Below are 23058 nucleotides of genomic sequence, written 5' to 3' on the forward strand. Positions count from 1 at the left end.
CAAAATAATTCGAAAGATTTGTTCTTTCAATTTAATGAGTCAAAAAGTTTTGAGTCAGTAAAAAGAGCCGAACTTCCCATCACGTGTACTTGGCTGAACATGACAGAGAGTGAGACACAGACAGAAGGAGTAACCTAGACATGTCACAGGGGCTAATAAAGCTGAAGCATCCGTTTAGAACGTTTTTTCACCACCAGATATGGTAGTGAGAGGAAGTCCAGTCGCGGGTAGTGGGAGAGGATGGAACTACGTGAAACTGGGTCGTCATTCTGCTAATTTTCTCATCAATGAAACATCTGATCTCAATAAATTTTTCCATTCCCAAAACTATAATCTGTTACGGACACAGTGCACAAAGTTTTATAGACTTGACGCTTTGTCAAAGTTGTAAAAAATTGCATTATTTAGAAGGAGTGCCAGGTCGAATTGCGTTTGTGCACACCACACTTCACAGAGGAGGTGTTCCCTAACGGAAATATTAAAATACATGCTACAACGCGTCAATAGGATCTGGCTAGCTCGTGCTTGGCTTTTGCCCTCCTCCTTGCTTGTTCTGCCCACTATGCTTCATTTTTTCCCACTGTAAACGACACAGATAAACTATCTTGGGTTAGTTATACACTAGTTTGTTGGGGAGGACTCATTAGAACAACTAAATTGTAGAATAATAGTGAAGACATCAAAACTATGACATAACACATATGGAATCATGTAGTAACCAAAAAAGTGTTAAACAAATCAAAATATATTTTATATTTGAGATGCTTCAAATAGCCACCCTTTTTCAAGACCTCTGCAATCCGCCCTGGCATGCTGTCAATTAACTTCTGGGCCACATCCTGACTGATGGCAGCCCATTCTTGCATAATCAAGGCTTGGAGTTTGTCAGAATTTGTGGGTTTTTGTTTGTCCACCCGCCTCTTGAGGATTGACCACAAGTTCTCAATGGGATTAAGGTCTGGGGAGTTTCCTGGCCTTAGACCCAACATTTCGATGTTTTGTTCCCCCAGCCACTTAGTTATCACTTTTGCCTTACGGCAAGGTGCTCCATCATGCTGGAAAAGGCATTGGTCATCACCAAACTGTTCTTGGATGGTTGGGAGAAGTTGCTCTCGGAGGATGTGTTGGTTGGTCATGGCTGTGTTCTTAGGCAAAATTGTGAGTGAGCCCACTTCCTTGGCTGAGAAGCAACCCCACACATGAATGGTCTCAGGATGCTTTACTGTTGGCATGACACAGGACTGATGGTAGCGCTCACCTTGTCTTCTCCGGACAAGGTGTTTTCCGGATGCCCCAAACAATCGGAAAGGGGATTCATCAGAGAAAATGACTTTACCCCAGTCCTCAGCAGTCCAATCCCTGTACCTTTTGCAGAATATCAGTCTGTCCCTGATGTTTTTCCTGGAGAGAAGTGGCTTCTTTGCTGCCCTTCTTGACACCAGGCCATCCTCCAAAAGTCTTCGCTTCACTGTGCATACAGATGCACTAACACCTGCCTGCTGCCATTCCTGAGCAAGCTCTGCACTGGTGGTGCCCCGATCCCGCAGCTGAATCAACTTTAGGAGACGGTCCTGGCGCTTGCTGGACTTTCTTGGCGCCCTGATGCCTTCTTCACAACAATTGAACCTCTCTCCTTGAAGTTCTTGATGATCCGATAAATGGTTGATTTAGGTGCAATCTTACTAGCAGCAATATCCTTGCCTGTGAAGCCCTTTTTGTGCAAAGCAATGATGACGGTACGTGTTTCCTTACAGGTAACCATGGTTAACAGAGGAAGAACAATGATTTCAAGCACCACCCTCCTTTTAAAGCTTCCAGTCTGTTATTCTATCTCAATCAGCATGACAGAGTGATCTCCAGCCTTGTCCTCATCAACACTCTCACCTGTGTTAATGAGAGAATCACTGACATGATGGCAGCTGGTCCTTTTGTGGCAGGGCTGAAATGCAGTGGACATTTTTTGGGGGGATTAAGTTCATTTTCATGGCAAAGAGGGACTTTGCAATTAATTGCAATTCATCTGATCACTCTTCATGACATTCTGGAGTATATGCAAATTACCGTCATCAAAACTGAGGTAGCAGACTTTGTGAAAATTAGTATTTGTGTCAATCTCAAAACTATTGACCACAACTGTACTACCCTTAGACACAGCAACATTTATCTTGCCACCGAGTCTAACGATTTACTCCCGTATATGACTGGTCTCTCTTTTCCCCATGATTTTCCGTAACCACCGCGCTACAATGCCCTTCATGTTCATGAACAAACATTTTAAAAGGTCATTTTAGGTTTGGTAACCCCAATGCTGTCGCTTGACAGAATTGCTTCTTTCAAAACTCTACAAAGAATTACTCACAATATTAACCCCACTCTAATTTTTCGTGACCCCTCCTCCCTTTCCTCAATTCTATAAATCTATTTCAGAATAAGAAAAAATGAAATGTCTCACGAAAAAAGGAAAAAAAAAGGACCTTGGTGCAAATTTAGCCTATTTCTCATCGTAAGGAATCAGTGATATTTGAGGCGTGGCCACCACCCCAGCCTCCACCTGTTAGGTTCTGTGTTCCTGCCGGGGGCATTAGTATAGCTTACCGCACTCACTGCCTGTAGGCTATTTTATATTGACGCTTTGCTTGGGCAGTGAGCTACCCTGAAGGAGCAGAGCCTATAGTCGCCAAGAATTGCGTTATTCATTGCTTAATAAATGGTTAAATGTATTTCTATGTGCCGTTTTCTTTCTGAACTGGTTTTAATGCCCATTCTAGAACAACAATGCTGTGGTATAAATATATTTATAACTGAACACTAACAGTAATCTATATTGTAGTCAATAGAGGAGAGAAGACAGAGGGTAGTCTCTCATCTCTCATCCAGAGCAGCCTGAAGGAGTGACCTTTAAGATCAAATACCCAGATGGGAGGGAGCAGATTAGGAGATTCCTGCTCTCTGAATCCATTCAGGTAAGTCATTCATTCACTTGTTGATAAACTCAGTACTATAACTGTACATTTCAGGCTGAATTACAATTGTTAATGTTGGTCTTTTGTTATATAGATGATGTTTGATTTTGAAAAAAAATTGTTGGCATGTGGGTAGAGACTAACTTTTGGTTAATGGCAGTACACTGAATTAAGACTACCAAACGTCAAAAGCCTATTTAGACCCAATCACCATCTCTTCAAAGTAAATTTCTAAATGTAGTCCAGTTTGTAACATTCTCTATGAAATGGGCTTTGAAATTGTGTAATTCAATGAGCTTTGACATTATTGATGTAAATCCATTTTAAAGTGGTTAAAATTCATACAAATGTTGAAGCTGTAATCACCGCCAAAGGTGCTTCTACAAAGTATTGACTCAGGGGTGTAAATACTTACGTAAATTTGCAAACATTTCTAAAAACATGTTTTCACTTTCATTATGGGTATTGTGTGTAGATGGGTGAGATATATATATATATATATAGTGGGGAGAACAACCGATTTTGCAGGTTTTCCTACTTACAAAGCATGTAGAGGTCTGTAATTTTTATCAGAGGTACACTTCAACTGTGAGAGACGGAATCCAGAAAATCACATTGTATGATTTTTAAGTAATTCATGTGCATTTTATTGCATGACATAAGTATTTGATCACCTACCAACCAGTAAAAATTCCGGATCTCACAGACCTGTTCGTTTTTATTTAAGAAGCCCTCCTGTTCTCCACTCATTACCTGTATTAACTGCACCTGTTTGAACTCGTTGCCTGTATAAAAGACACCTGTCCACACACTCAATCAAACAGACACCAACCTCTCCAAAATGGCCAAGACCAGAGAGCTGTGTAAGGACATCAAGGATAAAATTGTAGACCTGCACAAGGCTGGGATGGGCTACAGGACAATAGGCAAGCAGCTTGGTGAGAAGGCAACAACTGTTGGCGCAATTATTAGAAAATGGAAGAAGTTCAAGATGACGGTCAATCACCCTCGGTCTGGGGCTCCATGCAAGATCTCACCTCGTAGGGCATCAATGATCATGAGGAAGGTGAGGGATCAGCCCAGAAGTACACGGCAGGACCTGGTCAATTACCTGAAGAGAGCTGGGACCACAGTCTCAAAGAAAACCATTAGTAACACACTACGCCGTCATGGATTAAACTCCTGCAGCGCACGCAAGGTCCCCCTGCTCAAGCCAGCGCATGTCCAGGCCCGTCTGAAGTTTGCCAATGACCATCTGGATGATCCAGAGGAGGAATGAGAGAAGGTCATGTGGTCTGATGAGACAAAAATATAGCTTTTTGGTCTAAACTCCACTCGCCGTGTTTGGAGGAAGAAGAAGGATGAGTACAACCCCAAGAACACCATCCCAACCGAGATGGAGGTGGAAACATCATTCTTTGGGGATGCTTTTCTGCAAAGGGATGGGGCCATGTATCGCGAGATCTTGGCCAACAACCTCCTTCCCTCAGTAAGAGCATTGAAGATGGGTCGTGGCTGGGTCTTCCAGCATGACAACGACCCGAAACACACAGCCAGGGCAACTAAGGAGTGGCTCCGTAAGAAGCATCTCAAGGTCCTGGAGTGGCCTAGCCAGTCTCCAGACCTGAACCCAATAGAAAATCTTTGGAGGGAGCTGAAAGTCTGTATTGCCCAGCGACAGCCCCGAAACCTGAAGGATCTGGAGAAGGTCTGTATGGAGGAGTGGGCCAAAATCCCTGCTGCAGTGTGTGCAAACCTGGTCAAGACCTACTGGAAACGTCGTATGATCTCTGTAATTGCAAACAAAGGTTTCTGTACCAAATATTAAGTTCTTCTTTTCTGATGTATCAAATACTTATGTCATGCAATAAAATGCAAATTAATTACTTAAAAATCATACAATGTGATTTTCTGGATTTTTGTTTTAGGTTCCGTCTCTCACAGTTGAAGTGTACCTATGATAAAAAGTACAGCCCTCTACATGCTTTGTAAGTAGAAAAACCTGCAAAATCGGCAGTGTATCAAAAACTTGTTCTCCCCACTGTACATGCCCGTCTGAAGTTTGCCAATGAACATCTGAATGATTCAGAGGAGAACTGGGTGAAAGTGCTGTGGTCAGATGAGACCAAAATGGAGCTCTTTGGCATCAACTCAACTCACCGTGTTTTAGGAGGAGGAGGAATGCTGCCTATATACCCAAGAACACCTTCCCCACCGTCAAACATGGAGGTGGAAACATTATGCTTTGGGGGTGTTTTTCTGCTATGGGGACAGGACAACTTCACCGCATCAAAGGGACGATGGACGGGGCCATGTACCGTCAAATCTTGGGTGAGAACCTCCTTCCCTCAGCAAGGGCATTGAAAATGGGTCGTGGATGGGTATTCCAGCATGACAATGACCCAAAACACATGGACAAGGCAACGAAGGAGTGGCTCAAGAAGAAGCACATTAAGGTCCTGGAGTGGCCTAGCCAGTCCCCAGACCTTAATCCCATAGAAAATCTGTGGAGGGAGCTGAAGGTTTGAGTTGCCAAATGTCAGCCTCGAAACCTTAATGACTTGGTGAAGATCTGCAAAGAGGAGTGGGGCAAAATCCCTCCTGAGATGTGTGCAAACCTGGTGGCCAACTACAAGAAACGTCTGACCTCTGTGATTGCCAACAAGGGTTTTGCCACCAAGTACTAAGTCATGTTTTGCAGAGGGGTCAAATACTTATTTCCCTCATTAAAATGCAAATTAATTTATAACATTTTTGACATGCGTTTTTCTGGATTCTTTTGTTGTTATTCTGTCTCTCACTGTTCAAATATACCTACCATTAAAATTACAGACTGATCATTTCTTTGTCAGTGGGCAAACGTACAAAATCAGCAGGGGATCAAATACTTTTTTCCCTCACTGTATTAGGATCAGTGGCGATTTTAGCATGTAAATCTTGGCGGGGAAAACGAAAAAATCATGTTGGGGATGCATGCCAGCAAAGCCACTATACAACACAACACTGAACAATAGATTAATTGCACTATAACAGTGATACACGGTTCCCACAAACTGTTATGGCCTACATAAAGCTGTCCCAACAGCACAGTTTTCAATTCAGCACCATGGAGTGAAGCCATGAGGTCGAAGGAATTGTCCATAGAGTTCTGAGACAGGATTGTGTCGAGGCACAGATCTGGGGAAGGGTACCAAAAAATGTCTGCAGCATTGAACACAATGGCCTCCATCATTCTTAAATGGAAGAAGTTTGGACCACCAAGATTCTTCCTAGAGCTGGCCGCCTGGCCAAACTGAGCAATCGCTGGGAGAAGGGCCTTGGTCAGGGAGGTGACCAAGAACCCGATGGTCACTCTGACAGAGCTCTAGAGTTCCTCTGTGGAGACGGGAGAACCTTCCAGAAGGACAACCATCTCTGCAGCACTCCACCAACCAGGCCTTTATGGTAGTGGCCAGACGGAAACAACTCCTCAGTAAAAGGCACTTGACAGCCCGCTTGGAGTTTGCCAAAAGGCACCTAAAGACTCTCAGACCATGAAAAACAAGATTCTCTGGTCTGATGAAACCAAGAATTAACTCTTTGGCCTGAATGCCAAGTGTCACGTCTGGAGGAATCCTGGCACCATCCCTACGGTGACACATGGTGGTGGCAGCATCATGCTGTGGGGATGTTTTTCAGCGGCAGGGACTGGGAGACTGGTCAGGTTTGAGGCAAAGATGAACGGAGCAAAGTACAGAGAGATCCTTGATGAAAACCTGCTCCAGAGCGCTCAGGACCTCAGACTGGGGGCGAAGTTTCACCTTCCAACAGGACAACGACCCTAAGCACACAGCCAAGACAATGCAGGAGTGGCTTCGGGACAAGTCTCTGATTGTCCTTAAGTGAACCAGCCAGAGCCCGGACTTAAACCCGATCTAACATCTTTGGAGAGACCTGAAAAAAGCTGTGCAGCGATGCTACCCATCCAACCTGACAGAGCTTGAGAGGATCTGTGGAGAAGAATGGGAGAAACTCCCCAAATGCAGGTGTGCCAAGCTTGTAGCATCATACCCAAGAAGACAAGGCTGTAATTGCTGCCAAAGGTGCTTCAACAATGTACTGAGTAAAGGGTCTGAATACTTATGTAAATGTGATATTTCCGTTATTTTTTTTTTATAAGGCTGTAACGTAACAAAATGTGGAAAAAGTCAAGGGGTCTGAATACTTTCCGAAGGCACTGTAACTATTCTTCAGCACTTTTGAAATGTACAGCGACAGAATTCAGAACATTGGCCGTTCTTACAGTATTGTCCCTGTACACCAAGTCAGAACAGTAGGATAAATATAGGGGGCACATAAGCAGACAATGAAAGCTCTTAAAATATTTGATGATTACATTTCTCTAAAACAGGCTATAGGCTACATGTACACCACCAAGTCAGAACAGTAGGCTAAGTTATGAGGGGGAAATGGACCAAATTATTAGGGTAAGGCACATGGCCTACTAACAGCTTACTACACAACATACACTTGCTAACTTGAACAGGAAGGTGGTGCGGCGGTCCTTCTTGTGGGCAAATTTTGTCATCAAACTTTGTCATCAAAGTCTGGCATTCTCAGGATTTATGGTGCTTTCAAGTGTCATGACTGTCCTGGGTGAGGATCAAAGGCCTCAGATCAGCTTGGCAAATGGCTGACAACAACCAGACCCTCTCACCCACAGAAGAGGGGAGGGGGGGGCTGGGCCGGTTTTGACACCTTAACACTTGGTCGTAAATTAGACTTTTGCCGCCAAAACTATAATGTCCAAAAAGTTAACACTGGAACAATATTTCTAATATCCGAATGTTTGGAATGGTCAGTGGGGATCTAAAGACTGATCATGTCATATTGTTTATTATTTTGTGATGTCATTAAAAATGTTATAATGAAAAATATTGTTAAGATAGGAATGTGATTTTAGTTTTCTAACGAGATCAGAGGTTTTCATATAAGCTATGCACGGTGACTAGCCACGCCCCAAGAGATCGTGTCAGCAAGTAGGAACGCCCGTTTTACCAGAGTTCATAAAAAGCCTTGGTAACAAAATGTACATTAGACCAGAAAGTGTGGAGACGGTAGTCCACACGTTTGAAATGGTTAGAACTTTGAATCTCTACACAAGGTGAAGAAGATAAACTCACTAGACCAGAACATTGCCAGTCTGCAGCTGTGCGTGATCTAGAACTTTGACTAACCACACAAGGTGGGAAGGAGACAATCCCATCTCAGACAATCACTGCTGAGTATCTGTTCATTTGAACACTCCACTCCAAGCCAGGACAACTAAGAAGAAGGACATTGTGACCTCTGGTGGACAAGCAGAGCCTTACACCGAAACGGGACACTAAAACCGACCCCTTCCCATAGAAGGAATGATTGGTTTCAACGGAGAGACGACGAACAAAGACATCTACACGTAAATACATTCATGACTTCTTACCCAAACGGGGGTGGATCGTGAGCAAAGTATTATGATTACTATGAGGGTAGCTCCCAAATGTATCAACGATAAATTGACTCTCTCTTTGTCTCTCCCTCTCCCCCTCCCTCTCTCTTACTTACCCCTCCCTCTTTTGATAACCAAGTAGTCATGCTGTTTTCTCATGTATTAAGTGTATGTATTCTGTGTTATTATTTAGTTAGATAGTAAATAAATAATTAAGCCAATTTGTGTAGTGCTGAATCATAAGTAAAGCTGGGGTTCTTGCGGATCCAAGAATTCTGCGACCATTCAGAATGAGACTGATAAGAGGTAATGATTGATACATTGACTGTTTTACACATATTGATAGGTAAAGACCTTTTAGAGTTTAATTCGGGAGATGGTAACTATATAAACAACTTCTTCCGTGGTGCCCCAAATCCTAATGAGTTAATTGTTACATGATTAATTTAATAGAGTAACAATTAAACATAGTTAGGTGATTCGATAAATAAAAGTCATCATATTAATGAAAGTCATGTCACGACACAAGACAACTGGGAACTTGGAAAAAACAAGGTTGAATCATGACATCAGTGATCTTCAGGTCGGAGCTCTAGAACACCCAAACGAGGGCATTGCGTTCATCCACCTCTGGCCTGCTGGCTCCCCTTCCTCTGCGGAAGCATAGTTCCCGCTCAGCCCAGTCAAAACTGTTCGCTGCTCTGGCACCCCAATGGTGGAACAAGCTCCCTCACGACGCCAGGACAGCGGAGTCACTCACCACCTTCCGGAGACATTTGAAACCCCACCTCTTTAAGGAATACCTGGGATAGGATAAAGTAATCCTTCTACCCCCCCCAAAAAAAAAATTGTAAAGTGATTATCCCACTGGCTATAGGGTGAACGCACCAATTGGTGAGTCGCTCTGGATAAGAGCGTCTGCTAAATGACGTAAATGTGCCCTTGAGCAAGGCACTTAACCCTAATTGCTCCTGTAAGTCGCTCTGGATAAGAGCGTCTGCTAAATGACTAAAATGTAAAATGTAAAATGTAGAAAGAAGCTTGAATGACGGGTCGCCACTGATTAGTATTAAGCAAAACTTTTAGAGAGGAGTTAAACATTTTCATTATCCAACTAATGTCTAATTTTGATACTGTCACGTCTGCTCCCGCTGCCCATCATTACGCACACCTGTCACCATCGTTACGTGCATCAGCGCTACATTGGACTCACCTGGACTTCATCACTGTTTAATTACCTCCCCTATATCTGTCTGTTCCTCAGTTTGATCCCTGTGTCTGCATTAATGTCGTTATGTTTCGCCTGTCCAGACGCTGTCCATGTTTTGTTTTATGTCTGTTTATATTAAATATTCACTCCTTGTACCTGCCTCTCGTCTCCCAGCGTCTGTCCTCACAGATAACCTCTTTCTTAAAATGTTTCAGATTGATGACCAATGAATTAATGTCCCACTTCAATATGAAGGGACAGAGGAGCAAACATGCCTTTGCCACCACTTTTAGTAGATTCTGACTGTTAACAATATTTTACTGTGCGTTACTGTTATGTTGTGTCCTTCATGCCAATATTAAGCCTATCGTTCATTTATTTTCTTATAAATGCTTACAATAAGTGTCATGAAAAGCCAGAAAACTCAGGAGGTTGATGTGTTGGAAAGTCCCAAATTATGCCCCTGAGCTGTGTTGGAGAAGATACCTTAATAGAAAATGACTCATGTAAAAGTGAAAGTCACCCAGTAAAATACTACTTGATTAAAAGTCTAAAAGTATTTGGTTTTAAATATACTTAAGTATCAAAAGTAAATGTAGTTGCTAAAATATACTTAAGTGTTCAAAGTAAAAGTACGAATACTATGTTTTTTGTGTGTTTTTGTGTGTTTTTTTTACGGATAGCCAGGGTCACACTCCAACACTCAGACATAATTTACAAACAAAGCATTTGTGTTTAGTGAGTCCGCCAGATCAGAGGCAGTAGGGATGACCAGGGTTGTTCTCTTGATAAGTGTGTGAATTGGACAATTTTCGGTCATGCTAAGCATTCAAAATGTAACAAGTACTTTTGGAAAATGTATGGAGTAAAAAGTACATCATTTTATTTAGGAATGTAGTGAAGTAAAAGTAAAAGTTGTCAAAAATATAAATTGTAAAGTACAGATACCCCAAACACTACTTAAGTAGTACTTTAAAGTATTTTTACTTAAGTACTTTACTCCACTGCTTTCATATCACATTAAAATAATTTCACAAATTAATTTCACAGTTTTAACACAGTTGCAGCTGACAGTATTTTTCAGTGACAACACCTTTGTGGCATCTCTCTACCATTTACATACAGGTGTTTGGAGATGCAGATAGCTAATTAGCACAGGTAATCCACTGTCTTCCGTCTGTTTTTCCTAAACAAGCACTGTAACATGGAAATATGGCCCTGTGGGAATCCTTACCCTATAAAAAGGTGTGTATCAATTTAACCTTTTTGCTTTTTGAATATGAAAGATAAGGTCCTTATGCTTCCTAAACCATACCGCAAGTGATGCGTTTTTAATGTTCAGACCGAGCGTCGCAGCTCTTAACAAAATACCCCCCAATGACTCTAAGTGTAATGTAGGAACTTCTTCTTTAATATTTTATTGGGGGACTACATCCAAAAAGGTGCATTGCCGCCATCTACTGGGTGGGGTAAAAACTGAGATACAACAAAATATATATACAAAAAAATAAATACAAAATAAACAAATACACATGTTATAAAAAAAAAAAAGAATAAAAAAAATCAATGTACTCCTTCACTTAGTAAAATGTACTCAGATTCCTACACAGGCTCTGGGGCCTGAGAGGGGGAAGCATCTTCAGCAATGTTTCAGCTGTGAAATCCTGAAGATCCAATAACCTTTTAGCCGCTTTCACAATGATTTCCAGTTTCTTCGATTTTTGTGTTAGTTTGAATGTAGGAACTGAGTGTCATGATCAAGGGCTAGCTTGCTAGCTAACCAATGTTAATGCGCCTTTGTTTTGATAGCTTGCTAAGATTATTTGTCAGATCATTCCATATTTTTCTGTTGAAGCAAGGTGTACGTATATAGCTAGACATCTGCTGTACTGGCAAGCTGGAAAGCTTTTGCCCCTCATCACCCAGCTAGTTAACTACTTTCCTAGCTACCTAGCTAGCTAGCTAATTAACTATTGTTATGAAATCCGTGTAGCTAGCTAGCTATCAAGCCAAGCATATTTTGACATAAATCAACAACACTTCACTAGTATGGCTTGACCATAGAATAAGTAATTAGAATACTAATAATGAAAGGCCAGGCTGAAATTACATTTTTGCATCTACCTATCAATTTTGAGATTTGTTGGTATTTTGGTCCATTAATATTAGTATTTTCAAAAAATAAACAAAAATGTCAAAATGTCAAAATTTTAACCACTTTAAAAAGGATTTACATCAATAATTTCAAAGCACATTGAATTACACAATTTCAAAGCCCATTTCATAGAGAATGTTACAAACTGGACTACATTTAGAAATTTACTTTGAAGAGATGGTGATTGGGTCTAAATAGGCTTTTGACGTTTGGTAGTGTTAAGTTGCGTCAATTCAAATCTGGTATTAGGAACAAAAGAGGTCAACACGTCTTCTAAAATAGACTAGTATTTTAATTAATGCAAACCACTTCAATGGTAAATATGATGTTCGTATATACGGGTCCACTGAAATACCACGCAGGGCACTCAGAGAACTAAGCCATTGTTATGAGTTCTTCTTAAAATACTCTGACAGAGATAGTTCCCGCTCCCTGCTGGCCAATCAGAGTAGAGACTGAGCCTGGTTTAGACTTACTCAGCCAATCGTTGGCGCACAGGCTGGTCCCAGGCCCTTGGCGCTCCACTGTTGCACACTGTTGCCAGGCATAAGTTTGTTATCATCACAACCTGTAGAGTCAGCACCCATAAACACTGTTCCCCTGTACTCTCTGTACCTACGTCCTTGGACCGTTCACAGATCACAAAGAGGCAGTGTTCGTGTCGGTGAGAAATACAAGTCTGTCTCACCCTACTCCCTAACATTCCTCACATGAATCACAGCTTGTTATGTGAAACAATTTATATCAGTACAGTACAAACCTTTTATGTTTAATCATTAATGCATTCTTTCTAAGCTAGTCATCACATCTAGATCCCCACAGTAGTCTTAATTCAGTGTACTGCCATTAACCAAAAGTTAGACTCTACCCACATGCCAACAATTTATTTTCAGCCTCAGAAGCATCTGCATTCACCAAATTGTGTGTGGTTATCCTTAGTTCAGGGGTTCCCAAACTTATTTGGCCCACGACCCCATTTTGATATCAGAAAAATATTGCGAAAATAAATGATGTAATTAACAGGGATCATATACTTTTAATTGGGGCTATGACAGTCAATTGCAAATTAGTCTGACATAATTTATCTTATCTCACCACAACTAATGAGATGGGTGTGATTGATGCATGTTGCGTCGGAGCTTCACAAAGTCGACAATGGCACCTCATCTCTCCTGTCACATCCAACCTGGATCGATATTTGTTTTTAAAGCAGACGAGAGCACTGAATCAGCGTACCATGAGTTTTAATGCTTGGAGGGAGATGGCACAGTATTCCCTTTTGAGTCAGGAACCAAAACTCCTCCATAGTGACCCGTGAATGCGTTGTCTGCAGCATTCGGTCACATGACTGCCCGATCAGCTGTTCGATTTCACTTAGAGGCATGTCAACTGAGCCAGGATCACAGTCAAACAGATTTCACTGATTCGGTCACTCATCTCTATAATTGTTTTCTATTTCCCCTGCATGCTTGCGTTCAGTTCATTCAGTTTCCCAAATATGTCTGTTACATAGGGAAGGAGACACATTTTCTTTTCATTACACAGATAGTCAACAAAGTCTGTTTTTACAGCCATTGCGAATGACAACACTTCCTCTCTCAATTCGAAAAATTGTTCCAACACTCCCCCTCAGTAACCACCAAGCCTCGGTGTGAAATATAACATTGTCATGCTCTGATCCCATTTCTCCACATAGTTTTGCGCACAGGCATGTGTGATGAAGTTTATGATCGAAGTTACCTGCTGCATATCTCAGAGTTCTGCTTTCAGCTCTTTTGCAGGTAGTTGCTCTCTGTGTATCCATTATAGCCCAGTGGGTGCATTATATACAATGCATCAATATGGTAGAGGGAGCAGCTTCAGCCGCCAGCAAGACACATTCATAACTAGAGTGCATAGATGGATGCCCCATCTGTGCAAAAGGCCACCATTCGATCTCATGGAATCTGTTTTTCGTCAATATAGCCATGCAGCAAACTGAACGTTTCATGCTCAGGAATCGTGAGACAGAACAGTATGTCCTCGTGAATATCAAGTTTCTGTGCCTCTGCCTCCCCACACATTGTTTTCATCATATCAATTGCTGCCGCTAATATCAAAGTCTTCTTCTTCTTCTTCAATGAGGTTTAACGGCGGTTGGCATCCAATTTGTTGCATTACCGCCACCTATTATACTGGAGTACAACTCCCTTATCTTTTCTTGAAAAATAAAATAAAACAAAGCAAAGAAATATCCTACCATCTAACACTACACTCACAACTTGAAACCTACTACTAATAATTAACCCCACCCTTCTCCAGTATTTAAATATACTCACTCCTACCTCCTACCCTCACTGTAACTCCCTGTAACTCTTCTGCTGTCAGGTCTCGCACACCCAAATATCTCTCTGCAGCTGCCACCACAACCTCAATTTTCTTCGATTTGCATTCCATCCCTGCAGTACAATTAATAACCATTGCTATAAACGCTAAAAACCCAATCTTACTGAAACATATATCACTTGCTTGCCTATCCCACTGTACTGGTATATATCTCCTACTTTCACCACTCCCCCCCCTTGACCCCTCTTCTTCTACTTTCTTCACTACCTCCGCATATGACAACTTCTTCTCTACTCTTACCCTGGAATCCTCAACCTGCTTCTCTCGCACTGGACATGTCTGATCCCCAGCCCCATGGCCACCCCTACAATTAGTACATACCACTACTTTCCCCACTGCTTCACACTCCTTAGTCCCATGCCCTTCTGCACACTTCTCACACCTTGGAATCTCCCTCCTACATACCGCTGCCACATGCCCATAAGTTTGACACCTGTAGCATCGTAACGTACTCGGCACATACGCTCGCACAGGATAACTTATATATCCTAACTTCACTTTATCCGGCAAAGACTCAACTTCAAAACTCAAAAGAACAGACAATGACTCTTCTGTTTCCCCACTCTCGCCACCCTGTTTACGTCGCACCAAACGACGAGCATCTCACACACACTGGGAATCTTCTCCTTCAGTTGATCCACTTTTACATTTACTGCTACCCCAGTAATCACTCCTCTCTATGGCGCCCTTTTCTTAAGAGCGAAACAATTCACAATTCTTTCCCCCATTTGTTTAACTTACAGGGAGTGTTAAGTGGTGATGTCCCATCAGTCTAAGCACCTTCTCCCTCTGCCCAACAGAAACACAAACAATTATCACTAGACCATTTCTGGTTACCCTCACCGATTCCACTATACCCAACGCTTTTTTCACCCATCTTGAAACCACAAATGGATCAGCCAAAAGGCAAGGATCCACTTTTTCCACAAACTTCACTCCTACTGTCACAGACTCATCTTTATCCTGACCCTCTGCGCAAGCCTCTGGCTCCGAGCACTTCACCACACCTACCACCTCCGATACTTCACCCTCTTCCATTTCTACTCCTGTCTTCAGCTCACTTTGCCTACATTTCCTACCACTCTTCTTTAACAAACCTTCTCCCTTTTTCCCGCCATTTTTTACAGACTCAAACTCACAGTCTTCCTCCATCTCTCTCTTAGACCTCCTCTGCCTCTCGTTTTCCCTCCATTCCTCCTCATTCATCCAAGTATACGTCTCCTTATGATAATACTGCATTTCTCCTAAACAATATATATTTCTTGCCTTCTCAAAGGACTCCATTTTCCCCCTCCTTTCCCTTCCGGCATCTAATCTATCCTCGACCTCACAGTCCACAATGACCTCTTCATTGCTCCCTCCGGCGTCTATTCTATCCTCTGGACTTGTGTCGACATCTTGGCCTTCGTCTTCTATCGGAAAATATTTGGTCCGCCACATAGTCCCCAATCGCCTGACCGAAATCCTGGCCGACCTCCCGCAAACTAGCCCATCCGTCACCGGCCGAGCAGAAGTCCAATATCAAAGTCTCTGCAATAGTGTGTGGTTTCATAGCATAGCTGGCTTAGCTATTCACCATGGTAATGATTCAAGTGCGGCCTTTTTCCACTATTTAAGGGCGATTTAGATTTGAATAATTTTCATTTAGATTTTTAAGGTTTATCACATTACAATGATTTTGAGAGACAATGATTACATTTTTATTACCAGGATTTGGGAAATTCTCCCGCGACCCCATTTTCATGTCAAACCGCTGCCTTAGATATATTCTCCAGACTTGCCCAGAGGGAATTGTTGATATGCTGTAAATCTTTTATTCTACATAACATTTTATTTGGAATAATGCGCCAAAAATGCTTTTTACGTACGTACACTGAACAAAAATATAATGCAACATGAAACAATTTCAAAGATTTTACTGAGTTACAGTTCATTAGGCCATAATCTATAGATTTCACATGACTGGGAATACAGATATGCATCTGTTGGTCACAGATACCTTAAGAAAAAAAAAAGGTAGGGGTGTAGATCAGAAAACCAGGCAGTATCTGGTGTGACCACCATTTGCCTCATGCAGCACGACACACCTCCTTCGCATAGAGTTGATCAGGCTGTTGATTGTGGCCTGTGGAATGTTTTCCCACTCTTCTTCAATGGCTGTGCGAAGTTGTTGGATATTGGCGGGAACTGGAACACGCTGTCGTACACGTCAATCCAGAGCATCCCAAAGACATGCTCAATGGATGACATGTCTGGTGAGTATGCAGGCCATGGAAGAACTGGTACATTTTCAGCTTTCAGGAATTGTGTACAGATCCTTGTGACATGGGGCAGTGCATTATCATGCTGAAACATGAGGTGATGGCAGTGGATGAATGGCACGACAATGGGCGTCAGGATCTCGTCACGGTATCTCTGTGCATTCAAACTGCCATCGATAAAATGCAATTGTGTTCTTTGTCCGTATGCCTGCCTGCCTGCCTGCCTGCCTGCCTGCCCATACCATAACCCCACAGCCACCATGGGGCACACTGTTCACAACTTTGACATCAGCAAATCGCTCGCCCACATGACACCATATCACGCATATATACTGCTCAAAAAAATAAAGGGAACACTTAAACAACGCAATGTAACACCAAGTCAATCACACTTCTGTGAAATCAAACTGTCCACTTAGGAAGCAACACTGATTGACAATACATTTCACATGCTGTTGTGCAAATGGAATAGACAACAGGTGGAAATTATAGGCAATTAGCAAGACACCCCCAATAAAGGAATGGTTCTGCAGGTGGTGACCACAGACCACTTCTCAGTTCCTATGCTTCCTGGCTGATGTTTTGGTCACTTTTTAATGCTGGCGGTGCTTTCACTCTAGTGGTAGCATGAGACGGCATCTACAACCCACACAAGTGGCTCAGGTAGGGCAGCTCATCCAGGATGGCACATCAATGCGAGCTGTGGCAAGAAGGTTTGCTGTGTCTGTCAGCGTAGTGTCTAGAGGATGGAGGCGCTACCAGGAGACAGGCCAGTACATCAGGAGACGTGGAGGAGGCCGTAGGAAGGCAACAACCCAGCAGCAGGACTGCTACCTCCGCCTTTGTGCAAGGAGGAGCAGGAGGAGCACTGCCAGAGCCCTTCAAAATGACCTCCAACAGGCCACAAATGTGCATGTGTCTGCTCAAACTGTCAGAAACAGACTCCATGAGGGTGGTATGAGGGCCCGACGTCCACAGGTGGGTGTTGTGCTTACAGCCCAACACCGTGCAGGACGTTTGGCATTTGCCAGAGAACACCAAGATTGGCAAATTCGCCACTGGCGCCCTGTGCTCTTCACAGATGAAAGTAGGTTCACACTGAGCACATGTGACAGACGTGACAGTCTGGAGACGCCGTGGAGAACATTCTGCTGCCTGCAACATCGTCCAGCATGACCGGTTTGGCGGTGGGTCAGTCATGGTGTGGGGTGGCATTTCTTTGGGGGGCCGCACAGCCTACATGTGCTCGCCAGAGGTAGCCTGACTGCCATTAGGTACCGAGATGAGATCCTCAGACCCCTTGTGAGACCATATGCTGGTGCGGTTGGCCCTGGGTTCCTCCTAATGCAAGACAATGCTAGACCTCATGTGGCTGGAGTGTGTCAGCAGTTCCTGCAAGAGGAAGGCATTGATGCTATGGACTGGCCCGCCCGTTCCCCAGACCTGAATCCAATTGAGCACATCTGGGACATCATGTCTCGCTCCATCCACCAACGCCACGTTGCACCACAGACTGTCCAGGAGTTGGCAGATGCTTTAGTCCAGGTCTGGGAGGAGATCCCTCAGGAGACCATCCACCACCTCATCAGGAGCATGCCCAGGCGTTGTAGGGAGGTCATACAGGCATGTGGAGGCCACACACACTACTGAACCTCATTTTGACTTGTTTTAAGGACATTACATCAAAGTTGGATCAGCCTGTAGTGTGGTTTTCCACTTTAATTTTGAGGGTGACTCCAAATCCAGACCTCCATGGGTTGTTAAATTTGATTTCCATTGATCATTTTTGTGTGATTTTGTTGTCAGCACATTCAACTATGTAAAGAAAAAAGTATTTAATAAGATTATTTCATTCATTCAGATCTAGGAAGTGTTATTTTAGTGTTCCCTTAATTTTTTTGAGCAGTGTATTTTTTAAAGACATACATGTTTTGTGTTTTTGTAGACAACATCCTTCTGCCCGGTACAGTTGAAACTGGAATTCATCTGTGAAGAGCACACTTCTCCAGCGTGCCAGTGGCCATCAAAAGTGAGCATTTGCCCACTGAAGTCGGTTACAACGCCGAACTGCAGTCAGCACGCAGATGAGCTTCCCTGAGACGGTTTCTGACAGTTTGTGCAGAAATTATTTGGTTGTGCAAACCCACAGTTTCATCAGCTGTCCGGGTGGCTGGTCTCAGACGATCCCACAGTTGAAGAAGCAGGATGTGGAGGTCCTGGCCTGGAGTGATTACACTTGGTCTGCGGTTGTGAGGTCGGGTGGACGTACTGCCAAAGTCTCTAAAACAACGTTTTGGTAGGAAATTAACATTAAATTCAATGGCAACAGCTCTGGTGGACATTCCTGCAGTCAACATGCCAATTGCACACGCCCTCAAAACTTGAGACATTTCTGGCATTGTGTTGTGTGACAAAACTGCACTTTTTTTTTTGGAGTGGCCTTTTATTGTCCCCAGCATAACGTGCACCTGTGTAATGATCATGCTGTTTAATCAGCCTCTTGATATGCCACACCTGTCAGTTGGCTGGATCATCTCGGCAAAGGAGAAATGCTCACTAACAGATGTAAACAAATTTGTGCACAGAATTTCAGAGAAATTACCTTTTTTTGCGTATGGAAAATTTTGGGGAACTTTTATTTCAGCTCATGAAATATGGGGACCAACACTTTACATGTTGCATTTATCAAATCAAATCAAATCAATTTTTTTTTTTATTTGCCACATGCGCCGAATACAACAGGTGTAGACATTAAAATGAAATGCTTACTTACAATGCATTTATTTCTTAATAAAAAAGTAAAATAAAACAACAACAACAAAAAAGTGTTGAGAAATAAAATAACAGTAGGTAGGCTATATACAGGGGGGTACCGGTGCAGAGTCAATGTGCGGGGGCACCGGCTAGTTGAGGTAGTTGATGTAATATGTACATGTGGGTAGAGTTAAAGTGACTAGGCATAAATAATTAACAGAGTAGCAGCAGCGTAAAGAGATGGGGTGGGGGTGCAAATAGTCAGGGTAGCCATGATTAGCTGTTCAGGAGTTTTATGGCTTGGGGGTAGAAGCTATTGAGAAGCCTTTTGGACCTAGACCTAGTGCTCCGGTACTGCTTGTCGTGCGGTAGCGAAGAGAACAGTCTATGACTAGAGTCTTTGAACATTTTGAGGGCCTTCCTCTGACACCGCCTGGTATAGAGGTCCTGAATGGCAGGAAGCTTGGCCCCAGTGATGTACTGGGCCGTACGCCCTACCCTCTGTAGTGCCTTGCGGTCGGAGGCCGAGCAGTTGCCGTTTGAAATGTTTAAATTCAGCTAACAGTTGCATATTTTGGAACAATAGTTACCTAAAGTAAATTTTTCTGTGTTAATAATTTAATCACTTAGTGTATGTTTTGTCCTATGGTGCTTTGTTATTCAAAGTAATCTACAATTATTGCGAAACCATTTCACACGGGGCTGGGTTTCATCTAGCTCTCAAACTCTAGGCGTCATTCTGCCTTCTCCCTACAGTTTCCTGCTATTAGCTTCGCCCATGACTGGCTCATGTGAACTACAATCCAGACGCTGTTTTCATGTTTAGAAACATCAATAATCATCACTTGCGGCTTTCAAAACATATGGCCCTTATCTTTCATCAGCGAGTAGTGTTGAACACAGCTACTGCTCTGTTCAATTGTTGGGCAAATTCTGAGTTCAATATCACCACATGAGCATTTTCTTTACATCAACAGAGAGGACGTGGTTCTACAACAGATTCACATTTGGAAAGTCTGTTTAATAATATCCTCTAGATATTTTGTCTCAAATCCCCCCCGTCATAATGACCAACCTTCCTGCCCGCTGGCACAGTAAGTTGAAATGGAATTGTATTCAACTTTTGGCTTCCCTTGGACTGTTTTTGTGCTACCCAATACAATTAAAGCAACACTAGTGTATGTAAACCTGCGTTGCTAAAAGCAGCTAGGTTTCGTCAAGTTTTGAAATTGTCCAAGTAAACAAAACATGTTCACGTGATTAGCCACGTTGAGGCAGAATCAAACTAGATATGTTATTGAAAGAGACATTCCATATGGCCTTACTGCAGATTATATCACCCCCAACACCCACCCTATTACACAGATTGTTGCCATTTTAAATAAAATGAAAATACATTTATGTGACCACACCACAAATCCTTTAATCTTGAGGTGTGCCCATTGTATTGTACACAGGTCCTGGTATTGGTACAATGGAATACCATCAAACCATAAATGAATATGTACAATCACCCTTATCATACTACATAACAAGTTAATGCAGCGATGAAATATGGATACAAATATATACAGTTGAAGTCAGAAGTTTACATACACTTAGGTTGGAGTCATTAAAACTCGTTTTTTCAACCACTCCACAAATTTCTTGTTAACGAACTATAGTTTTGGCAAGTCGGTTAGGACATCTACTTTGTGCATGACACAAGTAATTTTTCCAACAATTGTTTACAGACAGATTATTTCACTTATAATTCACTGTATCACAATTCCAGTGGGTCAGATGTTTACATACACTAAGTTGACTGTGCCTTTAAACAGCTTGGAAAATTCCAGAAAATGATGTCATGACTTTAGAAGCTTCTGATAGGCTAATTGACATAATTTGAGTCAATTGGAGGTGTACCTGTGGATATATTTCAAGGCCTACCTTCAAACTCAGTGCCTCTTTGCTTGACATCATGGGAAAATCAAAAGAAATCAGCCAAGACCTCAGAAAAAAAATGGTAGACCTCCACAAGTCTGGTTCATCCTTGGGAGCAATTTCCAAACGCCTGAAGGTACCACGTTCATCTGTACAAACAATAGTACGCAAGTATAAACACCATGGGACCACGCAGCCGTCATACCGCTCAGGAAGGAGACGCGTTCTGTCTCCTAGCGATGAACGTACATTGGTGCGAAAAGTGCAAATCAATCCCAGAACAACAGCAAAGGACCTTGTGAAGATGCTGGAGGAAACAGCTACAAAAGTATCTATATCCACAGTATAACGAGTCCTATATCGACATAACCTGAAAGGCTGCTCAGCAAGGAAGAAGCCACTGCTCCAAACCGCCATAAAAAAGCAAGATTACGGTTTGCAACTGCACATGGGGACAAAGAAAGTACTTTTTTGAGAAATGTCCTCTGGTCTGATGAAACAAAAATAGAACTGTTTGTACATAATGACCATCGTTATGTTTGGAGGAAAAAGGTGGGACTTACAAGCCAATGAACACCATCCCAACCGTGAAGCACGGAGGTGGAAGCATCATGCTGTGGGGGTGCTTTGCTGCAGGAGGGACTGGTGCACTTCCCAAAATAGATGGCATGATGAGGAAGGAAAATTATGTGGATATATTGAAGCAACATCTCAAGACATTAGTCAGGAAGTTAAAGCTTGGTCGCAAATGGGTCTTCCAAATGGACAATGACCCCAAGCATACTTCCAAAGTTGTGGCAAAATGGCTTAAGGACAACAAAGTCAAGGTATTGGAGTGGCCATCACAAAGCCCTGACCTCAATCCTATAGAAAATGTGTGGGCAGAACTGAAAAAGTGTGTGCGAGCAAGGAGGCCTACAAACCTGACTCAGTTACACCAGTTCTGTCAGGAGGAATGGGCCAAAATTCACCCAACTTATTGTGGGAAGCTTGTGGAAGGCTACCCGAAACGTTTGACCCAAGTTAAACAATTTAAAGGCAATGCTACCAAATTCTAATTGAGTGTATGTAAACTTCTGACCCACTGGGAATGTGATGAAAGACATAAAAGCTGAAATAAATCATTCTCACTACTATTATTCTGACATTTCACATTCTTAAAATAAAGTGGTGATCCTAACTGACCTAAGACAGGGAATTTTTACTAGGATTATGTCACGCTCGTTGAAGGACGGGTCAGACCAAGGCGCAGCGTGAAATGCATACATGTTTATTTAACAAAATAAACACACAAACAAAAACAACAAAACAACGTAACGTGAAGTCCTCAGGCTAAACACAATACAAGCCTATACACGGAACAAGATCCCACAACTAAAGATTGCAAACAGGCTACTTAAGTATGATCCCCAATCAGAGACAACGAGCGACAGTTGCCTCTGATTGGGAATCACACCCGGCCAAACATAGAAACACAATAACTAAAATGTGAACATAGAAATAATAACATAGATCGCCACACCCTGACTCAACATACAAGAGTCAAATAAGTCAGGGTGTGACAGTAACCCCACCAAAGGTTCGGACTCCGACCGCACAAACCTGACATAACAGGGTAGGGTCCGGCTCCGGGCGTGACGACCACATTCTCTCAGCCTCCCCGTTGCGCCCCTGGTCTGGTCTGGACCTCGGCGCGCTGCTTCCCCTCTCCTTCCTCCCACGATGCACCAAGCCCTGTCTGGGCCCTGGTGTGGGAGACCCCGAACCTGGAGAGGGGCTGACGTCTGGGTCTGGACTGGAGCCGCTGACCGGAGCTGGACTAGGCACCGGTGGAGCGGACTGCTCTGGCTCCGGAGTGGAGCTGCTGACTGGAGCTGGACTGGACCCCGGTGGAACGGACTGCTCTGGCTCTGGAATGGAGCCGCTGACCGGAGCTGGAC

The 23058-nt window shown here is 42.9% G+C and overlaps 1 pseudogene across 1 annotated transcript in view; it reads left to right on the forward strand.

Annotated features, from left to right (window-relative positions):
* LOC311107605 (motile sperm domain-containing protein 1-like) overlaps positions 1-23058 on the forward strand; it is a 30862-nt pseudogene that overhangs the window by 1192 nt on the left and 6612 nt on the right. Inside the window, exon 2 of the transcript XR_014615872.1 lies at positions 2831-2963. The product of XR_014615872.1 is annotated as a motile sperm domain-containing protein 1-like (transcript). The remainder of the gene's footprint in view (positions 1-2830; positions 2964-23058) is intronic.

Source organism: Coregonus lavaretus (genome assembly GCF_964263955.1).
Source record: "Coregonus lavaretus genome assembly, chromosome: 32".
Taxonomy (NCBI): domain Eukaryota; kingdom Metazoa; phylum Chordata; class Actinopteri; order Salmoniformes; family Salmonidae; genus Coregonus; species Coregonus lavaretus.